The sequence below is a fragment of the Marmota marmota genome, unplaced genomic scaffold (genome assembly GCF_001458135.2).
Source record: "Marmota marmota marmota unplaced genomic scaffold, marMar, whole genome shotgun sequence".
In the NCBI taxonomy this organism is placed as follows: Eukaryota; Metazoa; Chordata; class Mammalia; order Rodentia; family Sciuridae; genus Marmota; species Marmota marmota.
In genome coordinates, this window is record NW_026000272.1 from 11,806,926 (window position 1) to 11,830,715 (window position 23,790).

Sequence of the window (23,790 nt, forward strand, 5' to 3'; positions counted from 1 at the left end):
AAAAAAAAAAAAAAAAAAAAAAAAAAAAAAAAATCGTTTTCCTTAAGGATATAGCCTTAGCCTGGAAGTGGAAATGTAGTTCCATTATCACATGCAATATCATTGCATGACATTGGGTTTAGTTTTTGAAAATATTTTTTAAAAGTTTACGTGTACCCATGTAGCTTAAGACAAAAGTTAGCATTGGCTCTTTGGGGATAAAAACAAATGACCATCTTTAACTGCTCATGCTGCTATGGAATCTGTGGTTGGTAGAGGTATATTTGTATTTGTAGTTCTGACAAGATAATTGATGAACTTCAAGTGATTAATGTTATTTTAATGGTAGGTGCAGCCATGTAGATACCTAACCTGTAAGTCAGTAGGTGGGGCTTATTCATGGTAAACAAGACCCTAGAGAAAATACAGATTCAACAACATTTTTCATCTGTTCCCAAGAATTTGGTAGAACAGTGTCCTGCCCATAGGCAATCCATAATTTTTAACAGTTAATTAGCTTTGTTTTTGCTAAAATTGGTTTTCTATTTTTTTTCTAAAGAATAAGACTTCAGGGGTTGGAGTTGTGGCTCAGAGGTAGAGTGCTTGCCTAGCACGTGCGAGGCCCTGGGTTCAATCCTCAGCACCATATGAAAATGAATAAACAAAAAATGAGGGTGTTGTGTCCAACTACAACTAAAAAATAAATATTTTTTTAAAAAAGAATAAGACTTCATTCAAGGAGAACAATACTTAGAAATCATTTGACCTCAGTTTGGGCATTCAGCTCAAAAGTATACACGGGTGGGCTATGAAACAGCACCATATATAAAAAGGTTCTCTAAGAGTCATTAAATAGAAGAAAGCCAGGTGAGGGGGTGCATGCCTGTCTGTAATCCCAGTGACTTGGGAGGCTGAGGCAGGAGGATCTCAGGTTCATGGCCAGCCTCACCAACTTAGCAAGGCCCTAAGCAACTGAGTGAGACCCTAGCTCAAAATAAAATATAAAAAATGCTGGAATGTGGCTCAGTGATTAAGCACCTCTGGTACCAAAAAAGAAAAAAAAAAAAAAGAAGAGATTCTTTCATTCAAGACTATTGGTATTAGGCCATAGCAGTATATGTAGCTGACACTTTGTTCCTTTCTGCATATAGCAGTTCCCTGGTTAAGATGTTTCACTGTGTTTCCAAGTTAGCATCTCCCAAGCTTTTCTGTTTCCCTGGACATTGTGCCTATTTTCCAAGGTTTAGATGACTCTATCATTTCTTTCATAGTTCAGTAGTACCTACATAGAAGATTAAAAAGGAAGTTGAGCCTCCCCCCTCCCCCTGCTTTGCCACCTCTCCCACAAGCATCATACTTTCATACTGGCATCTGCCAGAAGATTTGCTATTGTTAGAGTCCTGTGCTTCTGGGGACTGGCAATTCAGAATAGCTATTATAGGTCTTGCCATTCACTGCTTCTCTAACAAGCTCCACTGAACTCCTTGCCAGCCAAGAGAGTGCCACAGGACAGTTCTTGTTCTTTTTTGCTGTCAGCACCTCAGCTCTGAGGAGCTGACAGCCTAGAAAAAAGCCTTCTTAGAAAACTTCCCAAGGCAACTCTGCTGTTCTCCTGGCAATGCCTACGTGATCTACATATGATATTTCATCCTATTACCTACATATATGTGTATATAAAGACTTATGCACATTACTGATATATTGTAAGTATAAAGTTAATATTAGCCCTATCTATTTTTATTATTATTGTATTAGGGATTGAAACCAAGTGCCATCTAACACATCCTTTTTTATTTTTTATTTTGAGAGAAGGTCTCACTAAATTGCTGAGGCTGGCCTCCAACTTGTGATCCTCCTGCCTTAGCCTCTGTAGTTGCTGGGATCCCAAGCATATAGTACCATACCCAGCAACCATTTCTGTTATTAAATATCCATTTTATGACTAAGCCTCTCTAGTGGCCCTCAGGATAAAATGGCTGATGCATCAGGGCCTAGTGTGCTCTTAGTAAACAGCAGCAAATTTCCTGACTAGATAGCTCTGTGTTCTCAAGGTCTCCATAGTACATTGGGATTACACCTCCTTCAGGACTCATCTCTGCCAAACAGTATTTGCACATTTATCTCTCCTGTTTCTTTAACTAGGCTATAAATTCTAGAAGGGCAGGAAATGATTATAGCTTGTTCACTACTGTATCTCTAGTGCATAGCATACTGTGTGAGCTTTTCATATGTATAATAGGTGTTCAGTAAGTGTGGAATGACATGTTCTACTATCACAGGGTCTAACTGACTCCTACAGAGTGAGAGTGGACCCCAAAGATGATGTACATTGTTCAGTTATACCCTCTTATGTTGGTTAGCGTAACCAACATAAGTGCTATGAATAGATGCAAACAAAGCCTGACTATTAGTGATTGTGCTCCAGAGATTAACTGTGGGTTGGTTGCAAGATGATAATAACACTATGACATTAATTACAAATCCTTTGATTGGTTAATAAATAATTATACTTTCACCATCATTATGCAGTACCATTATTAATTGGTTAAAATCTGCTTAGGGTAGCAGCCTCTAAAAGGCACATTCCCTCTCATGTAACCAAACCCCACATGCATCAAACCTACCCCGTCAACACATCTTAAGTCTCTCCTACATTTTACTTTCTCCACCTATTATGGATATGTTCATCAAGTCTACCTAATCCCAGATTCTCATTTAGTTTACCAGTTAGTAAAATTCTGAACAGATGGGTTTCTTGCTCCTTTTTATCTCTATTTCTTTAACCATTTTCAAGTAGCTTACTATAGTTACATATATATTTGCATCCATTCATTAATTGAACAATAATCCACTGGTTGCCCTGTACTTGCCAAATGTAGTCCCTGCCTTGTCTGAACTTAACATTCAAATGAAAGAAACAGACACTGAATGGCTAATTACAATTGATGCTTACTCCAGGATCCCTTCTAAAGTAAGATCTGACCACTCCCAAATGAAAACTATCAGGCACAGATTACTGTTAACAAGCAACATTTTAACAGTGTTTTAGATGGGAATATTAACAAAACAACAGTTAGAAAATCCTAGGAACTGGGATGTCGATAAGGAGGAGGTGCACTAGAATGAAACACATTTTTTTTTGGAGGCCACTATCAGAATTTAAGCTCTTGTAATTTATTGCCTGGCAACAGAAGAAGCGACCTCACTCCTCAAAAGCTGAGAAAGAGCAGAGGCGTGGAGAAGCACTTCCAGAGAATTCCTCTGGGGATTTCTCAGCCAGATGTTTAGGAAATATTGTTTAAATTTTTAAAGGTAGAGGATCCTCACGTATGCTCTGAGAATGACTGATTAAGCATAGATTGAAAAATAGACTTTACTGAGGAAAAAAACTGAGTTACAGAATTTCAGAACCTGCCACCATCCCATTTTGAGAACCTAAAGTCTAAATCATCTACTGTGAAGCAGATTTGATGCTGCCTGCAGGTGCTAATAATAGTCCTGCTGTGGTTTATACATGGGGCCCATATGATTTTGTTAGCAGCCACCATTGCGTTGATATTTTAAAATTTTATTTTGGATTAACATGTATTAATTGTACATAGTAATGGAGTTCAGCACGATATTTCAGGAAATGCATACAGCATGCACTGATCAAATCCGGCCTCCCTTTATCCATCACCTCCCCTTTCTAATATCTAGTACTCACTAGCTCTCATATGGTCTTGGTGGGAATGTAAATTAGTATAACCATTATAGAGAACAGTGTAGCCGTCCCTCAAGAAACTAGAAATAGATTAACATATGATTCCACCACCTCACTTCTGGGTATATATCCAGAGAAAATATGTTGATATTTTATTCAGGCAAAAAGTAATTATGTTTTATACAAATGTAAACATCCTAAATTACTGCCATTCATTCCTGGATTTATAAAAATCTGCTTTAGAAAATTTGATTCCTCGTTATAGGCCAGATGGCCCTTTACAATAGCCCTTAACCTATTTTTTCTTGCTGAAAGCCCTCTGAAAATAGTATTATTCCCACTTTAAAGATGAGGAAGCTGAGGCACAGAAGCTATGCTACTTGCCTAAGATTACTGAATTAGTCCTCAATTCTAACTGTTGCTCTTCCATTCACTGACTTTAAAACCTATTGTCTTAACCAGTGTACAAACTTGCTTTAACATAATACTCAAAATGAAGTTCAAGAGTGTACAGTACAGCAGTCTGGAACTGTTTGCCATTAGCCTTTAGTTAGGATTGTTTGAGGGGCATGTTGTTATCCACTGTTCCTTTTCCCAGTGTGCCCAAAATCAGTGAAGTAAGACAGTTGATTGAAATGGGTGTATCTTCAAATAAATGTTTCTGTGACAAGAACTAGAGGGACTAATGGGCTTCTTGCCTTATTCTTATGAAAAAAGTGTCTAGTTCATTAATTTATATCCAAAAGAGACTGTCTTGCAGGGAATTCAGCCAAGTCACTTCATTATATTTAGATCAGGGCTCTGAACCTCTGCTCCTGGCTGACCCATGCCAGGCATTTGGTTATGTCTAGTTACTTCTGAGTCTACTTATCAGCAAGGCACAGTGCCCTGGAATCCTGAAGTGCCTACGAAGTGCACACTTACCTTACATAGCCACAGCCAGTCAATGAGCAGAATAACAGAACATTTTCCATTGCCTGCTGTTAACGAAGTTAAATGTTTATTTTTGTGAAATGTAATTCACAATGTAAACTTTTTTATTTTCCTTATAGTGCTAGAGATCAAATCCGGGGATTCACACTTGATGCTAGGCAAGTGCTATACTCCACTCCCAAATCACTTTTTCTTCTTTCTCCTTCACTCTGATCTCTTTCAAATTAGTCCCTTTTGTAAACAACATCACAATTGTGATCCTGTAGTGACTTTTTTATCCCATGGTATGTAATTAGTAAGTTGTCACATTTCTTTCTTACTTAATGCACCTCTTTCTACCAAAAAAAATTGTTTTGGTAAATTGAAGACAAAACATGGTCCGTGGCAAAGGAAATGTGCTGTGAATCCTACTCTATGTATATTTGCCTGAGATCTCTGTGTCTATACAGAGCAGTTTAAGCACAAGTAATGCCAGGTTTTAAGCCCTACCCCTGAGAAACACTTCAGCATTAAGCACTATGGCTAAGCTCCTCTTGGTGTTTTAATGCTTTAATCTTTAATGTATCTTAATTGAATCATTAAAATTACAGCATTTTCTTTGGAAAGATGTATTCTTTTGTCCTGTACAATGAATAGACATTTCTAATATGTTGAGGAGAGGACTTCACCTTCATCTATTACTGAGGAAAGCCCCTGAAATTTAGTAGCCATCAAAATTTGCTCTTTTCAATGATTAATTACCTGTTGGCACACTTTTCAAAGGTATTCTCTTTAGCTATTTCCTTTCATCTTCTTCTCCCTTTTTTCTGAGTAGCCTTTCATGTTTAGCTCAAAAGAGTATTAGTAAAAGTTTATTTGGTTGCTTTGGATAGAGATGCTGGTTTATAATTATAATGCAATTCATAACCACAGTGAAAATTAAAGCCCTGATAGCTGTACCTCAAAAGGAGCCTAAATATTTTATGATAAATCTAATTATTTAACAACTATGCAGAGACCTTAATAATCTGGAACAATTAGTCCCTTCAATCTGCCAGGCCACCAGGACTTATCCATCTTTTCATTCAGTAAAAATTTTTTGGCATGAATACAGAGAACCAGGCACTGTTCCAAATGCTAGAATATAGCAGTGAACAAAATATGATCCCTGTACTTATGGAGCTTATGTTCTAGAGGGGTAGACAGACATTAGGCAAACAAATGAATATATAGTTTGCTGTGGGGAATAAATCAGCAGGGTTAGGAGAATAGTGCAGGCTGAGAGATGAGGTTCCTCTTTCACACAGGCTGGTCAAGGAAAGCCTCTGTGTTCCTGAGGCATTTGAAGGATGAGAGAGAAAGGTTGATGTGGATATCTGGAGGGAAATATTCCAGGCCTAGGTAACAGCAAGTTCAAAGGTCATGAGATAGGGATATGATTCACATGTTCAGTGGGTAACCTAGGAATCCAGCGTTACTGATGTAACATAAAAAAGAGGGCAAGTAATACCCAAGTGTAGAGAAGTGGCAGCAATCATATCAATGACTTATATATCAAGGCAAGAGCTTGGCTTTAACAGTGATATGGGAAGCTATTGGAGGGTGTTAGTAGAGGAGTGATATTATCAGACTTATATTCCTAATTAATATTTCCCTACAGTTATGGCTAATGTGGTACCAATCTCCAACTAACATAGTCAATTAGAGAATGCTGTCAAGTAATCCACAAACACTTCTCTACATAATCTCAGTGACTTTGCTTTGTTCCAAAGCCACAGAATAAACTTCAGACTTTAACCAAACATCATGAACATTTGCTCTGTGGGTCACAATGGAGTTGGCAAGAAAGTGTAATTAGCTCAGGCTGTCCCACCCATACTGCAATAAGGAAAAAACAAGTACATTCATTTAACTCCACCATCAGCAGTGCAAGAACAACTCCCACTGAAGTGAGTCAGGAGCATCTTCGTAAACCGAGTCAAGCATATTATGCCTTAAATGATGGCCCAGTGTCCTCAAGGAAGTAAAGCACCTTTCTAAGCACCTAATTTACTACTAAGCTGTGCTTTAAGCTTAGGGAAATCGAAGCTATTATTGCTTATTCAAAATACTGTAAGCAACTGTGTCTAAACATTGAGTCTGTTTAGAAGAATAGAGAGTTAATATTGCCAAGAAAGCAACTAATCTACAGTCATTCTCAAGCTGCCTTTGTGTGAATGTCTGTCCTCCAGTGACTGCTGTTTGCACACCCATCTCTTTGCTTTTCTACTGGATTCGCACAAGCAGTTTGATGTTTGCACAGAGTTAAACATCCTGATTCTAAATGGATTCACAGCTGCTTAATTTGTCTACTTCTATTTCATTCTAATTCTAGAAAATTCACAAAGTCTCTAACCACTAAGCTTAGGCTGTGAAGCTCCCCACAAAACTATGAGGCTTGAAAGTTAGTGTTTGCTCAGAATCTTGATATTGTCCTTTTTTTCTGGTCACTTGGCTTATGATTTTCCTATGTCTTTCTCTTCCCTATGATTTTCAACAAATACTCAGTTTTCCTAAACATTCCTTCAGTAGATGTCATTTGCCAAAAATATAACTTCAGTGAAACCAAAGTGTCTGTTGTATGGCCTTGGGAAGTGCACTTTGGACAACTGTCTGAAAAGACACATGCTAATTCCCCAAATGCTGAGCACTATGCTTGCCAGAATCTAGAAACCAGTGCACATGTTTGGCAATCAAGAAATCTTCATTGACTTGAACAAGTAACCTCCCCATACAATGATATACAGAATAGTCAGTCTTTATAAGTCATCCAGGGGTGTTATTGCACATTCTGCAAAAAAAAAAAAAAATCATCATACAAAGATGTTCAGAGAAGTTCTGACCCTCTAGGCAAATCATGCATTGTGATTCTTTACACAAACCAATTCCTTTTGGGGGTCAGAACTTTTGCCTGATTTACATAGGAAACAGTGTAGCATAGCTGGGCTCATCTGAAAATATTTGATTTGAACCTGCACACTTGTCTTCTCTCCTTTTTCTAAACAGTTGGCATTTAAGAGTCAATCAAAGAACAAGTCCATGTCTCCATTCCCTGTTGATAAGTTTCAAAGCAAAGAGAGAATGGATCTATGATGGGATGGGGCAGGGAAGAATTGGGTGTTAAACCCACAAAACCCTCCCCCCTGGAGACATAACTTGGGCAGGAAACAGAAAGAATGTACATCTGGTATAGCCTGATTCCTTCCTAGTAGTCACCTTTCCTTCAACTGACAAAATGTGATTATTTTAGTTGGAAGGCAGCATTGAATCAGTTCTTCCTGAAGCACAGTGAGGAAGTTTTAATTCTGAGGACCATTATCCCTAAAGGGCTACATCCTTCTCTTCCTTGTGGGGAAGAAGTGTTGTGTGCATCCTCCTGATTGTTGAAGGATATAGTAGGCACCATCACATAGCTAGCTATCACATTTATTACATCTGAGAGGTTAAAACGAGAAAGGCAATCTAACTGCTAATGTATGTGATTCCTGAATAGACAATGTGCTTAGAAATTGGTGATGTGATTTATTTTATACTAGTCAGGTACACTTGGAAGAACCGAAGAACCTTTGTATGCAATCAATGAGAGACATAAGACTAAATAACACATATATTGTGAACATTTAAAGTTTTAGTTCCCCTGATTATCTTTAAGGTAATATATACAGCATATTTGCCAGTATAGATTTTTCATCACCAGCCATCTGGTAAAGATTAGTATGAGATAAATAATTTAGCTTCCTTCTGTTCAGATACAATTTCATTACCCTCTTCCTTGATGCTGTGAAAAGTCTTCAAAAATAATCAATTGTTAAGTGCTTTTGCATTCCAGCCAAAGCTGAGCCTGGAGGTTTCTGACATGCTGACGTTTGACTCTTTTTCTCTTTGTGCTTTGAAAAGAAGAGGTGATGATTATTAGCAAGTGTCCCCCAAAGAATTACATGTCTGGTGGCAGCCCTTACATGAGCACAGTGTCTGCTAACTCACAGTGCAGAGTACCAGGATATAGGACAGTTTGGGTGTTCCAGAGGTGTAAATCATTTTTCAGGATAAAAATATAATAAAGCAGAGCATAAGAAAGAAATGTAGGAATGATTAGTTATATATTCCTTGTGGCCCAGTGAGTGTCTCTGTAAACACAGTGAGTATCCCAGCCTCTGAAGCACGGTAAATGGTTTGTTGGAGATATTTTTCCATTCGTGAGAAAAAAAAAATCTCTGCTACTTTTTGCCCTTGCCTTATTTCTCCTTTCTGGCTTGAGTTGAGGAATCTTATGCCGGAGTTGTAAGAGAGCAGGTGCCAGATTGTGGAGGGCCTTGAACGCCAGGCCAGGGAGTTTGCAATTTATCCTATAGGCAGCAGGGAGCCATGAAAAGATTTTGAGCAGGAGGAATGTAAAAAATAGGACTTGATTTGGATGCATGTTTAGTATAAAAGTGCAATGATAAGATATATTAAGGGAGTGTTACGGTTCTGTTCGCAGCATGAATATAACTGGAGGATTCATCTCTACTAGCTGTCTAGTTCAGCTTTTATAGCATGCAAATTTTCAGAGCCAGCTGTATGAGCTTGATGGTAAAAGAACAAAGTAAGAATTGATCATGTGAATGTAATTGTAAAGAGAAGGAATTTTAGTGATCATGATTACTGGTAACAGGAAAATAATCATTTTAAAGAGTGATTGTAGAATTGTTATTTTGTTTGCATTCGACACCACTTCTATGCTATATAATTACCTTAAGTTTTAAGTGCTCCTGCAGGGATAATTTATGCATTTTTTGCTCTTAGTCAGATGCTTTAACAGTCTACACAGTTGAAAATGAAAGCTGAAAATTATTCCAATAGGTAATAGTTGTACAAAGCTTGTGAAGTAGTCATCATTTTTATATAGTCTCAGAGTGTATATTCTATTGTTTCATTGTTGTGTTTTCAACCAAGGTGATACTTAAGTAACAAATATTTGAAAGTTTAAATTGCATATTTTGACAAAGAACCATAATTTTCCTATTTCAAAATTGGATGTCATCAAATGCTTTTAAAAAATATTAACACAAAATATTGCAGCATCTCAGGAAATACAGAAAAAAACATTTAATTTTAGCTAAGCTGCAGAAGCTCAGTTATGAATTATAGCTATCTACTTGTTTGACACAATCCTATAAAGCAGTGTTTTTAAGAATTAAGGCTTCACTGCAGTGCTTTCTACATAACCATAATATAAGGTGCTAATAATAATAAACGGCATCCCAGGTGGTAGCAGTTTGGTCATAAATAGGTAACCATCATCTTGATTACTTCAGGGCAGCTACACAGCTAAGCATTACATGTCCCTTGTGAAAATGTGATTCACTTTATGAGAGTGGTGTTCATATTTCAAAGTGTCTTAATTAACTTTTACAGGACTTCTGTGTATCAATTCTTAGTTTCTCAAGAGACCTGAGTTTCCTTTTTTTTTCTTCCTCCCAGAGATGGATGTACATTGTGCATTGGGATATCTCCCAGAAGAAATAGGGTTACTTCTGTCTCTGGTTCCTGTATACATGCTAACTTCACTAAAAAACATAGCCTGTCTGTGGCAGCCTCTCAGATTTTACTCCAAGTTCTGAGCACAGCCAGGACTGTGGATAAGAAACACATCTTCCCCAACAGAGAGAAAACAACTTATCTTTTCATCTTCCCCACTAACATTTTGGGGGTGCATTCTCAAAGTCCATAGAATTATAGAATTGGAAAAACCAAATCATCACAATTGTTCCTTTCTCTGTTTTTATTTCTCTGTATTCTGTTTCTCCCTGTTTCCATCTCTCTCTTTCACACATGTGCATGCAAATCTACACACATTAAGTCTGGCTAGATTAATGTAGATTTCTCCTTGTATGTGATGCCCACATCTGCACCCAAAAAGACACAAGCTTAGTTTCAGCAAATGTCCTTAAAAACCTATGGGGTAGAGAGAAAGTCACTGAAAAGAAAAACCTAAAATGTGCTGAAGTACAGTTGTAAATATTTTGCAGTAGAAGAATAGACTATTCTTGGAATGATCTAGGAGAATGTTAAGTGGACAGATTTATATAATAAAAATGGAAAGCTGCTGCCTGGTATGGTAGAGGAAGAAGTATCTTGGCTTCTGCTCTGTGTTACAATTTGTCCTTCCCTCTGGAATCCAGGGCCAGTTAAGGCTACTGGGTGCTCAGTGTGTTACTGCCAGGGGAGCATCTTAGAGAGCAGGTTGCCCCAGAATAAGAGCCTCTCAGGGGCCAGTGCCAGCTACCTTAAACAGATTTTATCTTTCTCTAGAAAGAACTGCTTCCCTGCCCTGGATTCATTCTCTAGCAAAAATTGTTAATGCCAGGTTCCAGCGTATTAGCATCTCTGGTTCCATTTCTTTGACGCTAAAAAAAGCTCTTTAGAGAACATTTTTTGAAAAAGAAGAATTACCAAAATTCATTATAATCATTACCTTTGTTATCATCATCATTATTAAACTGTCCCTTATCTGTCACTTGAATGCCATAACATAATGTTCAAGCAGTTGCAGGAAACTTTAAAAGCAGGCACTGCTTAAACATAAGGTACTATTAGGGTTTTCATTATTGTTTTTATTGGTAGCCTACATTATGAAAGTAGAACTAGTGAAACAGTGGATTAGAACAAAGGAAGTGAGATAATAATGTTGTATTTTTGTGGCATAGAAATTAAAATGAGACATGGAAATGTCATTTGGCCCATTAATACTGGATTATCTCAGAGATCCCTTTAATATCATGTGGGCTCACTGATACACATTATAGTAATTCTAGTTTTAGAATCTTAGGATATTTTAGGTCCAAATTGAAAGCTTATGTATTGTTACCCTTGAAAAGGAATTGCAACTGAAAGTAATTCTCACAGGTACAATTAATGTGTAACATTAACCCTTCACAGAAATGGAAAGGTGGTCCTCTACTTCATGTATCTTCATTGACAGCTACTAATTTTTATAGCAGTTCCAAGGTGGGGAGAGGTGGAAGTGAAACTATATTATTCTCATATATCACAAACAGAAAGGCAGGGCAAAGGATCCAGTGGTCACTGAACATTGACACACACACGTTAATCACTTCCCATGCCCTCTCCAGTCCTCCCTCTGAGGCATATGATACTACTTCCCATATTGCAGAGGCAGGATCAGAGCACAATGTAAATTGCCTGGTTTCAAAAAGCTGGAAAGAGGTAGAGTACAGATTCAAACAGATCTCTTCAATAGTTCGAGGGGCAGGGCACACAAATGAGAGGAAGGGCTGAACCTTCATGTTGGAATCATACATTTAGAAAGCAGTTGACATTGAAGCTATTGTCTACACAGTTACTGGTAACTGGGTGAAAAGGTGAACTTGCAATTGAATTTATAAATAAAGGACTTGTTAAGGGTTTCTTTTCTCTGGGTTTTCTTTTTTTCTTTCTACCTATGAGGTGGGGGAACTTCTGTCTCAGACCAAAGGATGTAGATCCATGCTGAAGTGATTACAGAGAGGTGCTGTCAAGATTAAATCAGATCATTATATGCACAAAGGGGTCTGCCAGAGTGCCCAGCATGCAGTAGGCATTCAGTAAGTGGTAGTTGAGAATAAACTATTCCATCAAGGATCTTAAATTAATCAATTGACTTCCTCAATTCAGACTCCTGGAAAGTGACAGCCTAGCATCCTCTCATATAGTTCCTTTCAAGGGGCAGTTGACTATGGAAATGCACTCCCTTTATAAGAAAGATTCCTGTCCTCAGAAGTAATATTCAGAGATCATGCAATATAGCAGTCCAATAATCCTCTGTGACACTCTTCTCATCCTGAGTGTATACATGAGGCCTTTGCCCCTTGTCCTGTGATACCAGGTTTTCTACTTTGCAGTGGAAGCATGCATTACTGATTTCCATTGGAGCTACCAGTCTCTCATTCAGCATTGCTTTTCAGCCTGTACAAAAGAAAGAAGTCTCCTCTGGAAATCTTTGAAAAGGCAGACTCCTAGTTTGTGTAAGTGATATACTTCTACAGAGACAGACCCTATCAAGTTTAATATAACCTCTATCCAATTATGAAACTCAAAGTTTCCTCAAGTATCAAAGCATCCTCTGTACCTATGTTGGTATGATTTTATTTCTTAATTGGTTACCTGTTGTGCCAGAACTTTTCAATTGCTGTAGGAGGAAAGAAGCTTTCTCCTTTACCTGACACTTGGTCAGATCTCTGGGAAAAATTTTCCAGAGTTCCTAGGCTTTCAGTTTTCAGTCAGGTGCCAGCATCAGCTATTTGAAAAGATACAACCTACTAAGCTTGTTCTTCTGCTGCCTCAAAGTACTTCAGATCTCATTTTCTTGCAGATACATTTAGATCACACTCTGAAGTTATTACAGAGAAAAGTACTGCCACAAATTAGAAAGCACCAGGGTAATTAACTCTAGGAACTAGCTAAAAAGATTATTTTGAGAAAAGTTTTCTGATATGTGATCTACCTTCCAAATCATGTAGGTCAGCTCTGCCATTAAAAATGCCAATATGCAGAGCTAATACATATAATAAGCAAAAAAGTTTTAGAAGCTTATTCCCCTTATAGAAGTATTCTTTATTTATAAAAAAAATACTTTTTTCTGCAAATTCGTGTAAACAGTAAGTTGCACTGTGTTTTAAAAAAAATAACTTGATGCTTACACAGTCTCCCTGGAACATAGTTCTTTCTTTAACGTATACATAAAATATTAAAATCACACATATTAGTGGAGTACCATATAATGTTTCAATTCAAGTACACATTGTGTAATGTTTAAATCAGGTTAAACATTATCTATCTCTTCAAGCATCAATTTTATGGAGAAAACATTAAGAACCCTTTCTTCTAGCTTTTTGAAATGTGTAGTTTGTTCCTATCTTTAATCACCCTACTGTAAAATAGCACACCAGAATTTCTTTCTCCTATGTCATTGTAATTTAGTGCCCATTGATCAATGTTTCATCACTCCCCCTGCCTTCTGCTTTGCCCACAATTCCACTAGTAGCCATTCCCTTCTAGTAGCCACCATACCACTCTCAACTTCTATGAGGTCTATGTTTTTAACATTCCACATGAGTGAGATAATATGGTACTTGTCTTTTTGTGCTTGGCTTATTTCACTTAACGTAGTGATCTGCACTTGCATCCATGTTGTTGCAACTGGCAGGGTTTCATGGTTTATGGCAAAATGGTCTTTCTTTGTGTATATGTGCCAAATTGTCTTTATCCATTCATCATTTGATGGACACTAAGATTATTCCCATTTACTGGTTAATGTGAATATTGCTGCAATCAATGTGGGAGGGCAGACCTCTCTTTGACATGCTGGTTTTATTTCCTTTGGGTACATACCCAGTAGTGGGATTGCTGGGTCATATGGTAGATCAATTTTTATTTTTTTGAGGAATTTCCTTACTGTTTTCTATGGTGGCTCTATTAATTTACATTGCTATCACAGTGTGCAAGATTTGCCTTTTCTCTACCTCCTCACAAGTACTTGTTTTTTGTCTTTTCAATAGAAGCCATTCTTACTAAAATGAGGTGATATTTCATAGTGGTTTGGGTTTGCATTTTCTTGATGATTAATAATGTCGAGACTTTTTTCATATACCAATTGGCCATTTATTTATATGTCTTCTTTTGAGAAATGGCTATTCATGTCTATTGCCCATTTAGAAATTGGTTACTTGGTTTTTGCTATTGAGTTTTTGGAGCTCCTTACATATTCTGGAATCACTTCCTTGTCAGATATATAGTTTGCAAATATTTTTCCTACTCCGTAGGCTGTTTCTTCATTCTGATGATTGCTTTCTTTGTTGTGCAGAAACTTTAGTTTGATGGAATCCCATTTTTCTATTTTTGCTTTTACTTTCTTTGCTTTTGGGGTCTTATAAAATAAAATCCTTGGCCATTCCCATCTCCTAAATATTTCCATTATGTTTTCTTCTAGTGGTTTCATAATTTCAGGTCTTTTATTTAATTATTTAATCCATTTGAGTTGATTTTTGTTACTGGTGAGGGAGTATAGTTTCTTTCTTCTATATGAATATCCAATTTTCCCAGCACTCTTTATTGAAAAGGATGGCCTTTTTCAATGTACGTTCTTAGACCCTTTGTCAAAAATAAATTGGCCATCGATGGCTGTGTTTACTTCTAGGCTCTCTATTCAGAATACCATTGGCATTTTGATAGAGTTTTCATAAATGTATAGATCATTTTAGGGGACATTGAATTCTTTTTCATATAATTCACTATTAGTGAACAGTAATGCTACTGACTCCTGTATGTTGATTTTATATCTTACAAGATTGCTGCATTCATTTATTAGTCTACCATTTTTGTGGAATCTTTGGAATATTCTATCTGTAGAATCGTATTATCTGCAAAAGTGATGGTTTTGTTTCTTCATTTCCAATTTGGATGACCTTTATTTCTTTCTCTCGCCTTATTGCTTTGGCTAGGAGTTCCAATTCTCTTTTGAACAAAAGTGATGAAAGTGGGCATCCTGTCTTGATCCAGATCTTAGAAAGCTTTTAGTTTTTCCCGTTCAGCATAATGTTAGCTGTTGGCTTATTATATATGGCCTTTATTTTATTGCATAGGCTCCTTCTATACCTAATTTTTTCAGGGTTTTTAAAATCATGAGATGTTATATTTAATCAAATGAATTTTCTGCATCTTTTGAGATCATCATATGTTTTTTGTCCTTCATTCTGTTGCTGTGGTTTATCAAGATTATTGATTTGCATATGTTGAACCATGTTTGCATCCCTGGGATGAATTTCATTTGATCATGGTGAGCATCTATTTAATGTATTGTTGGATTCTGTTTGTTAGCATTTTGTTGAGGATTTTTACATCTGTATCCATCAACCATATTGGATAGTAGTTTTCTTTCTTGTTGTGTCCTTGTCTGTTTCTGATATTAGGGTAATGCTAGCCTCATAGAATGTGTTTGGAGGAATTTTTCCCCTTCAATTTTTTGGAATGATTTAAGAAGATTGTTATTAGATCTACAAGTGTTTGATAGAACTCATCAGTGAAGCCATCTGGTCCTGAGCTTTTCCTTGATGAGATACTTTTTATTACTGATTCAGTCTTACTTATTATTGGTCAATTCAGGTTTTCTATTTATTCATGATTCAGTCTTGATAAGGTGTATACATCCCAGAATTTGTCCAGTTCTTCTAGGTTACTAAGCTTGTTGGCATGCAATTATTCATAAAAATCTAATGATTATCTGTATTTCTGTGTTGTCAATATAATATCCTCTTATTCATTTCTGATCTTATTGATTTAAGGCTTCTCTTTTAGGATAGATAAGGGTTCATCAGTTTCATGTTTTCTTTCAAAGAACTAGCTCTTCAATTCATTAATCTTTTGTGATTTTTAGTCTCTTTCATTTATTTCTGCTCTAATTTTTATTATTTCTTTCTTTCTGTTAATTTGGGGTTTGGTTTGTTTTAGTTTCTGGAACATATTTCATGTAAAATCATGTATTTCTTCTGCCACCTAATTGGATTGCCTAAACAATCTGTATTCTTCCAGAAAGTATGGATAGACTAACTTGCCTTGTGCCAATCACACAGCTTGAAGATATGTGGGCCATCCCTTTTTGTTACAAATATCAGCAAGCTACTTCCATTTCATACTGCACTTGCTGACCAGCTGACCAGGCTTAGAGCTAATGAGGCCTTTGGATATTTTATATATATCTTTATTTTATTTATTTATTTTTATGTGGTGCTGAGGATCAAACCCAGGGCCTTGCACGTGCTAGGTGGGTGCTCTACCACTGAGCCACAACCCCAGCTTCTGGATCATATATTTTATGTCATGACAAAATAACCCTTTTAGCTCTGTAAAGCATGTATGATTTTTGTTTATTCTGTTTTCTAGCTTATTTCAGTGTGTTTATGAAAAGAAATTGCTTTTAAAAATTTGACAGACTGGATAATCTAACACATGGCCCCGTTTTACAGAAATATATAAAAATCCCAAACTATCCATTACAAAGGTCTAAATGACCTCTGGGGCTAAACTATCATGCTCTAATTCTGTTTTCAACAGACCATGGGTTGTGACAGGCACTTCAATAGTTTATTTATTTTTGTTCATAAAGAACTAAGAGAATACAGCAATACTGTTTTGGCATATTTTATGGGCTCAACTTAAAGTAAATTAAAATGTCTATGAAATATCTTGGAATATAAAAACACTACTAAGAAATTCCAACGTAACAATGAGGAAAAATTGCCCCATATGCATATTGTTAATTATAATTTGCACTTACTCTCAAGTGCCTGCTAATTACTATGTGTACCTTTTAAGTCATTTTGCAGCAGGATATTTCATGAAGCCCATTTTAAATACCTCATTTCTTTAGTGTTGTGGCTTGAAGCACTGCAGCCATTTCAGCCTACTGCAGACAGAAATGAAAAATGAAACAAGACAAAACTGTTTTCTGGGAAGCAAGCTTGGAGGAGAACACTAAACACCAAGTGTAATTCATGTGCAGTCCTAATTTTTGGCAGAATTTATATTCTTCCATGTTAATAAAATGTATACAGGCAGACTTTTTTTTTTGTAAATTGATTCCATAGTAAAAAGAGCATTGCAAACAAAAGAGATTTTATTTATTTTGTCCTGGTTTTCTGGGCATGTATTATAAGAAGTAATCCTACATTTCATGTTTATGGAGCTTTTTATTTTCAGAGATTCTTTCACTATATCATTTCATTGGATACTTATACAAAAACCCAATAAGGTGAGCAGGACTGGTAGACTTTTTTTAACATTTTACAAAAAGCAGATGAGTAAAATTTACTTTAAATATTTGCATATCCAAAAACCAAGAGTATATATTTGTGCCTGTGTCTTGATTATGAGGGGGTGTCTTTATTCTTGCTTGCTGCTTAAGCATTAGAAAACAATGCTTTATTATTCTCTTTTCTTCTTCCTTCTCTTCCTCCCTCCCTCCCTCCATTCTTTTCCTTTAAAACAAAAATATTGAATTTATCTCTAGGCCACTTTCCTTCTTTTATTACCTATTCTTTCTGCCCTGGCAGGCAAGCTCTGTCCTTTAAAATAGCTTTTTCTATTCATTTGGAAAATTATAATGCCATATTTTACCTTTTTTTTGATTTATACTATTAGCTATGCTTCATAGTGTGCGCTGCCCACAAGTATCTCATAATCTATGAATAAACCATGCACTTTTATCATGAATTAACAATTTTGCTTAGCTATAGTGTACTGGGTAAGTACTGATTCTCTCTTCCCTAACCTATCCCTTCCCATTCCTTGAACTCAATGATAATGAAGTTCATTCACATCAAATACACCCTGGGACAGAACATGAAAGCCCTGCATTTAATAATTAGTCCTAGATTTTGAGATCACTGATGGAGGACAAGCCTATACAGAGAATATAGGTAGCTACATTGTCACCCCATGGGTCTGATTTATGTTTCAAAATTCCATTTATTTATTTTTTTACAGAGTTGAAAATCTGATTTTAATCTGCGTATGATTTTCATTAACCTGGGGAATAATTGACACACACAAGTCAAACCTCCTTAAATAACCTGCTCACTTTAAATATAGAAAATTAATCATCATCAGAACATGTATCAGAATTAGAAGAGTGACCCTTGCTATTGGCAGTAATTCTCTAATTAATTGGACGATAAGGCCATTGGAAGAGAGAAGGTGAAGGGAGGGAAGTGGGAGCATTGAAGGGAAATGTAGAATAATTAAAATGAAGAACCTGCTGGAAACAGGAAATCATGTATTTCTAGGTTCATTATCAGAGTTTGTTAATGCTCACTCATACATCTATAAAATATTTTGTTTTCCATTTTCTGTGGTGCCTGCCTTAAAAATGTTGCATGTGCATTAAATAAAGTGTTTTGAAAAGCATTCATCTGTACCAGGATGTATGCACTTAGCATAGCATACACATATGTGAAAAGTGATTAATGTGTAATACTGTTATCACAGGCTTTCCCCTACTGTCTAGAAGCTTAGTGTTGCCATTTTGTGTATGGACCACTTGAATAGACTCTTGCTCTCTCTAGATCCAAGAGAATCAGTGCAGCTCATTTAAAAAATATTTCTTCTGGGGAAAAATATGTTAAAAGGAAACATTTACAGTCTACACAGCCATTCTCAAAGCTTCCCATCCTGCTGAGAAACAGATTTAAATGAAATTCTGGTACCTAGTAGTGGTGTCATAGCTGAAAATACAAGACCAGGGAAAAAAGGATGAAAATCTATTGTTAAGGCCTATGTTTACAAAATCACATACTTTAATCAGGAAGGTATTTAGCTTGGGTGAGTATCGTTTAATATTGGAGTTGTATTTAAGGACTGAGATAATATAAATGATATACAGATATATTCTAACTCTGGTGTTTTGGGTTATAGTTGCTGAGGGTGTAGCTACACACCCTCTGGCTGAGTGACATGGCCCTTGCTTGGCTCCCTTCAGGGAAGCCACCTTCACAGCCCATGCTTTTGACTTTCTCCAGTTGCAGCAGGCCAAAGATAACTGTGCTCCCCACATCTTACTCTCAGTGCTTGGGGCAACCCAGGGCTGTATTGCTTTTTCTGACTGTAATAGAGAATAGCCCTTTGTGCTCAGGTGAATATGTTCCTGACACACCATTGACTGTTGGGGTTATTTGCACACAGGCCACATTACTGATTATGCTAATGCCTTCTTCACTTAACTCTCATAGTCTGTGTGGAGGTCTGATCTGCCCTAGAAGAGCAGCTGACGTTAACATCTGTGGCTGTAAAAATTCTCAATATGTTCTATTGATGTGTTCTATTGACATAGCAGGGTTGCAAATTGTTCCCCTTTAATAGTGTGAGCAAATTGGCAAAATAGCAGTGTTATATTTTACTCCTGGGTCCACGTGTTCCCGAACCGTAGACTCCTCATTCCTTACTCAAAATATGATAATTATAACTAGCTGGTATAGATTCCATAGATAAAAGTTTCAATATTCACTAAAAAAGCAAACAAACCTTGAAGTTTAAGGGAAATAGAGTAGAGACAATTATATAGAGGAAAGATATTAGAGACAAATCAATTATTCCGTGAATTAAGAAGATGTTATTTCTCCCATACAGATATGCAAGGGCAGTAAATAACTTTTAAGAGAAAATTGTGTAGAAAAAGTTATAAAGCACCTTTCCTTTTTGCCCATGACAAGTAATTTCTTAGTGATTATGCAGGGAATATGGGACATTTTATTTACCTCACTTATTCATTCTAATAGGACATATTTATCTAGTGCCTATTAATTCCGGAACACAGTGATTACTTTCTTCATTCAGTCCTTCATATGTGACCACTAGGGTTCTTTCTTTCAGGGTGCTAGTGAGCATCTCCAAATCAATCAAAGTAGGTTGGTTCCTGGCATATATCTATTTAGTCTCCCCTGAATAGGACCTTTCTGGCTTGTGTCAAATTGAATTTTTATTGTTTATAGGGATCACTGCTAAGATATAAAGAGGTACGGTTGCACCCTGTCTCCTTTGGGGGACCTTTCTGTGTAGGGTGGGATGCTCACATTTTCCACATTTGATAAAAATCAAACCTCTTCTGCCTACTCATTCTCACACTGGATGAAATGACAATTGTCACACATAGAGAACAGAACACTCCTTTGGTTGCTTCAACATTCTTTTTTTGGCCTCATTTTCCTCTCTCTCTCTCTTTCTCTCTCTACTGAGCTTTTGAGTCCAAATTTAGCGAGGATGACTAAGAAATTTCCAGGATGTGACAGAGCATTCAGTTCATTGAATCCTTCCTTGCCATTTTCCAATAGTTGTAACAATTGCCAAGTTTTCCTCCTAATATTGTAGGTGCCATGTTATTCTTATCAGATATTAAATCACACATGTGGGATCTGCCTGTGCAATGACAGCCTGCTTCTACAGACAGCTGGTTTTATTCTATGGCATTAAGGAAATCCCTGCAGACATTTTACTGGTTGACACATCGGAGTCCTGGAATTTCCAATATTTAAATATGACTCTCTGAAATTCAAATTCTATCAACAGTAATTGAGTGGTCTAATAATCAACTGGTCTGCCATGAGCTAGACAGTAGGATCTGTCATTTTTGAGGGGAGAAGATAGATTTGGAAATAAGATGAGTTCCCCGTCATCTGTAGCTAATCATGCACATGTTTGAGTCTCAGAGCCATGTAGTCATATAGATAGAGTTTATGGGAGCCCAGGTACAGATGTAATCAGCTCTGATTGGGACAGAGTATATATGATTCCAAATTAGTCGTATTTGAGCAAGGCCTTGAATGATGAGAGGAAACCAGTAGAGAGAAAAGAGGAATGACCTTCCAAATAAAGGAAATGAATAGCATCTGGAGAAACACATATGGTTCTCTGGTGGAAGACGCTGGAAGGCATGATGGTGACTGAATAGTGGAGGATTTTAAATGCCACACTGAGTTGTTTGTCATTTGTACTATAGGCGTAGTGAAATCATCAAAATTTCCTGAGGAAGGGAACTTTGCTATAGGAAGACAAATCTGCCAGCAGAGGAAAGGCCAGTTAGGAGATTCTTACAACAGTCCAATAAAGAGATTACAAAGGCATAAACTAGAGCAGTGGCAATGAGGAAGTGAAAGTCATGGATCATGGATTGGAGAGTATGTAAATGAATGTAAAGCTTTTAGTGTAAGCAACTACCAACAGATGATTCCAATTACTAAGAGAGGAAATTTAGGGAAAGTGTAGGGAGAGTAAGTGTGACACAGTACTTTAAGTATTGTTCCTTTTCTTCTGCATTGAATTCCTACCCATCCTTCAAGGCTCAAATGAAATGACACCTTCTCTGTGAAGTTCTCCCAGGTCCCCCGGTCAGAATTAAGTCTGACTTCCTCTGTTCTCATACAATACTTATTTGATGCTTCCCTTTTGTTCTTAGGGCAGCATATCTTGTGTGTAAGTCATTTGGGTACATGCCTGACTCCTGCAAATTCATAATAAGCCATCTGGCAGGACATATTATTTACCTATGAATTTTTAGCACCACCTAAACACATGGATTATTAGAAAATGTGCATGAAATGAATGAATGAATGCTGCTATTACACAAAATGTTAAAATGTAGTTCTTTTTGAGGATCTAGCTTAGAACACAGTTATAATCTCATCTCATCATTCTGTGGTCAGCTATACATGGTTCATGAGGCTAAATGGTACCTCCCACCTTGATGATATGTTTTTCCAGCAATTTTATTTTTAAATGCTTTCTGACTCTTTATGAAAGCACAGTCCACACTGTCCAAGGATGGCAACTTTTTTAGAAATTATTTAATTCCCAACAAATTTCAGCTGTGTTCTATGCAGTTGGCCTCACCACTAGACAAAATGAGACTTCTAGTCAGATTTCTTTGTAGACATACCTTGGCTTTCCTTATGTCAAGAAATCCTACAAAGAGTTTTCACTCTATATACAAGAGTTCTTGTATATAGAACTCTTCAGTTCCTACCATGTGACAGCTGCCCTAGAAGTACCTTTCTTCTTGAGTAGGTTGAATTTGTATGAGTCCTCTGAGGATCTGTCAAGTACGTACCTAGGCTGCAATGTCCCACCCCTTCAGGATACTGAAATTCATGCAGTCTGGAGGCCCAGTGGGGGAGAATAAGACTGATAACTGAATGAAATAGGGTTTGTGAATTCCAAGGAAAAAAAGAGGAAAGAAAATTGCTTTGGTACTTAACTTTTAGAGAAAAGCTGAGGAATGTGCCCCTCTTTGCTGAAGTGACTTAAATGTACTTCAGATGTACTTGCTCAACTAGTGTACAATTGCTTACAATGATATGGGGCTGGGGTTGTGGCTCAGTGGTAAAGCACTTGCCTAGTACGTGTGAGGCACTGGGTTCAATTCTCAGCACCACATAGAAATAAGTGAATAAAATAAAGGTCCATCAACAACTAAAAAAAATATTTTTAAAAAATGATACCTAATAAGAAAATGAAGGAAGGAGGACTATAGAGGCGATGTTTACAAAAAAGATAGAGGCTTACAATCCAAGGTTTAAAAATTTGGTGGTATTATCAGCAGTTATTCCTGATATCATCTAAAATATTAGCAAAAATCTGATAGCACTCCATTGGTATGTGTATCACAGGTAGCTCAGTTGGCATTTTCCTCATTATCTTACATTCTCAGTGAACACTTTGCTACTCTCTGAATTACTTACAGATTAAAAGCTGCTTTTCATTTATTAAATTTAGAAATGGTCATTTGTAATGGCTGTTTATTGTATGCATGCATGTGTACATGGGTACACATACACTAAAAAAGAGGCTATTTTTTGGTTTCTTTTTTTTTTCCTACCTGATAAGTTCTTGTGGCTTTGTACGGCCCAGTCCAAAGAAAACATGGCCAAGTACATGACAGAAAATCGCATTCCAGGGTTCAGAGTCTCCTGGGTTGCTCTCTCATGTCTGCTTGTAGAATTACTATAAATTCCTTGCTTCTATATTGATCTGCTTGTAAATGTACTATAAGGCAAGGATGGGGTGGGGGGATTTTTTTTTTCTTTTTAAAGTCAAGGTCCAATGATCTAAAAAATCAATTTAGTTTGTCTTAAAGTAAAAGGTAGCCTTTTTTGTAGCATCCTTTTAGAAATATAGGCAGTCAGCATTGTAACACAGGTTTCTGCCTCAGGCAACTGACAACCATAGTGTATAATAACTTGAGAATCCATGAAAATTAAGTACAAATACTGAGTGTTTATTTTCTCATATTTATTCTTGAACGGAGCAAAGCTCCACAGTATAGCTTTATATTGGTCGTTTCAAAATTTGGCTCTTTTATTTGTCCAATATATTATACTTACATGGTTACTTCTCATTTCCCCATTACCTATTACAAAGAGAACTAATCATTGATCAGTAGCACTTTCACTTAGGTCTTTTCCTAAAGCATCATGTGAAATGTTATTTATAGTCTATTGGTTTCCACTGATAATAGTTTATGCTACTAAAATAGACAGCAGTCATACAAGCTTTAACAAAGTATGTCCTAAACCCCTGAAAGGTGATTCAAGTTATTCTACATGAAATTCATAGCTACAAATATTGAGATTTTG

The 23,790-nt window shown here is 36.7% G+C and overlaps 1 protein-coding gene across 2 annotated transcripts in view; it reads left to right on the top strand.

Moving 5' to 3' along the window:
• Positions 1-23,790, top strand: part of Fgf13 (fibroblast growth factor 13) — a 228,902-nt gene that overhangs the window by 201,966 nt on the left and 3,146 nt on the right. The window lies entirely within an intron of this gene.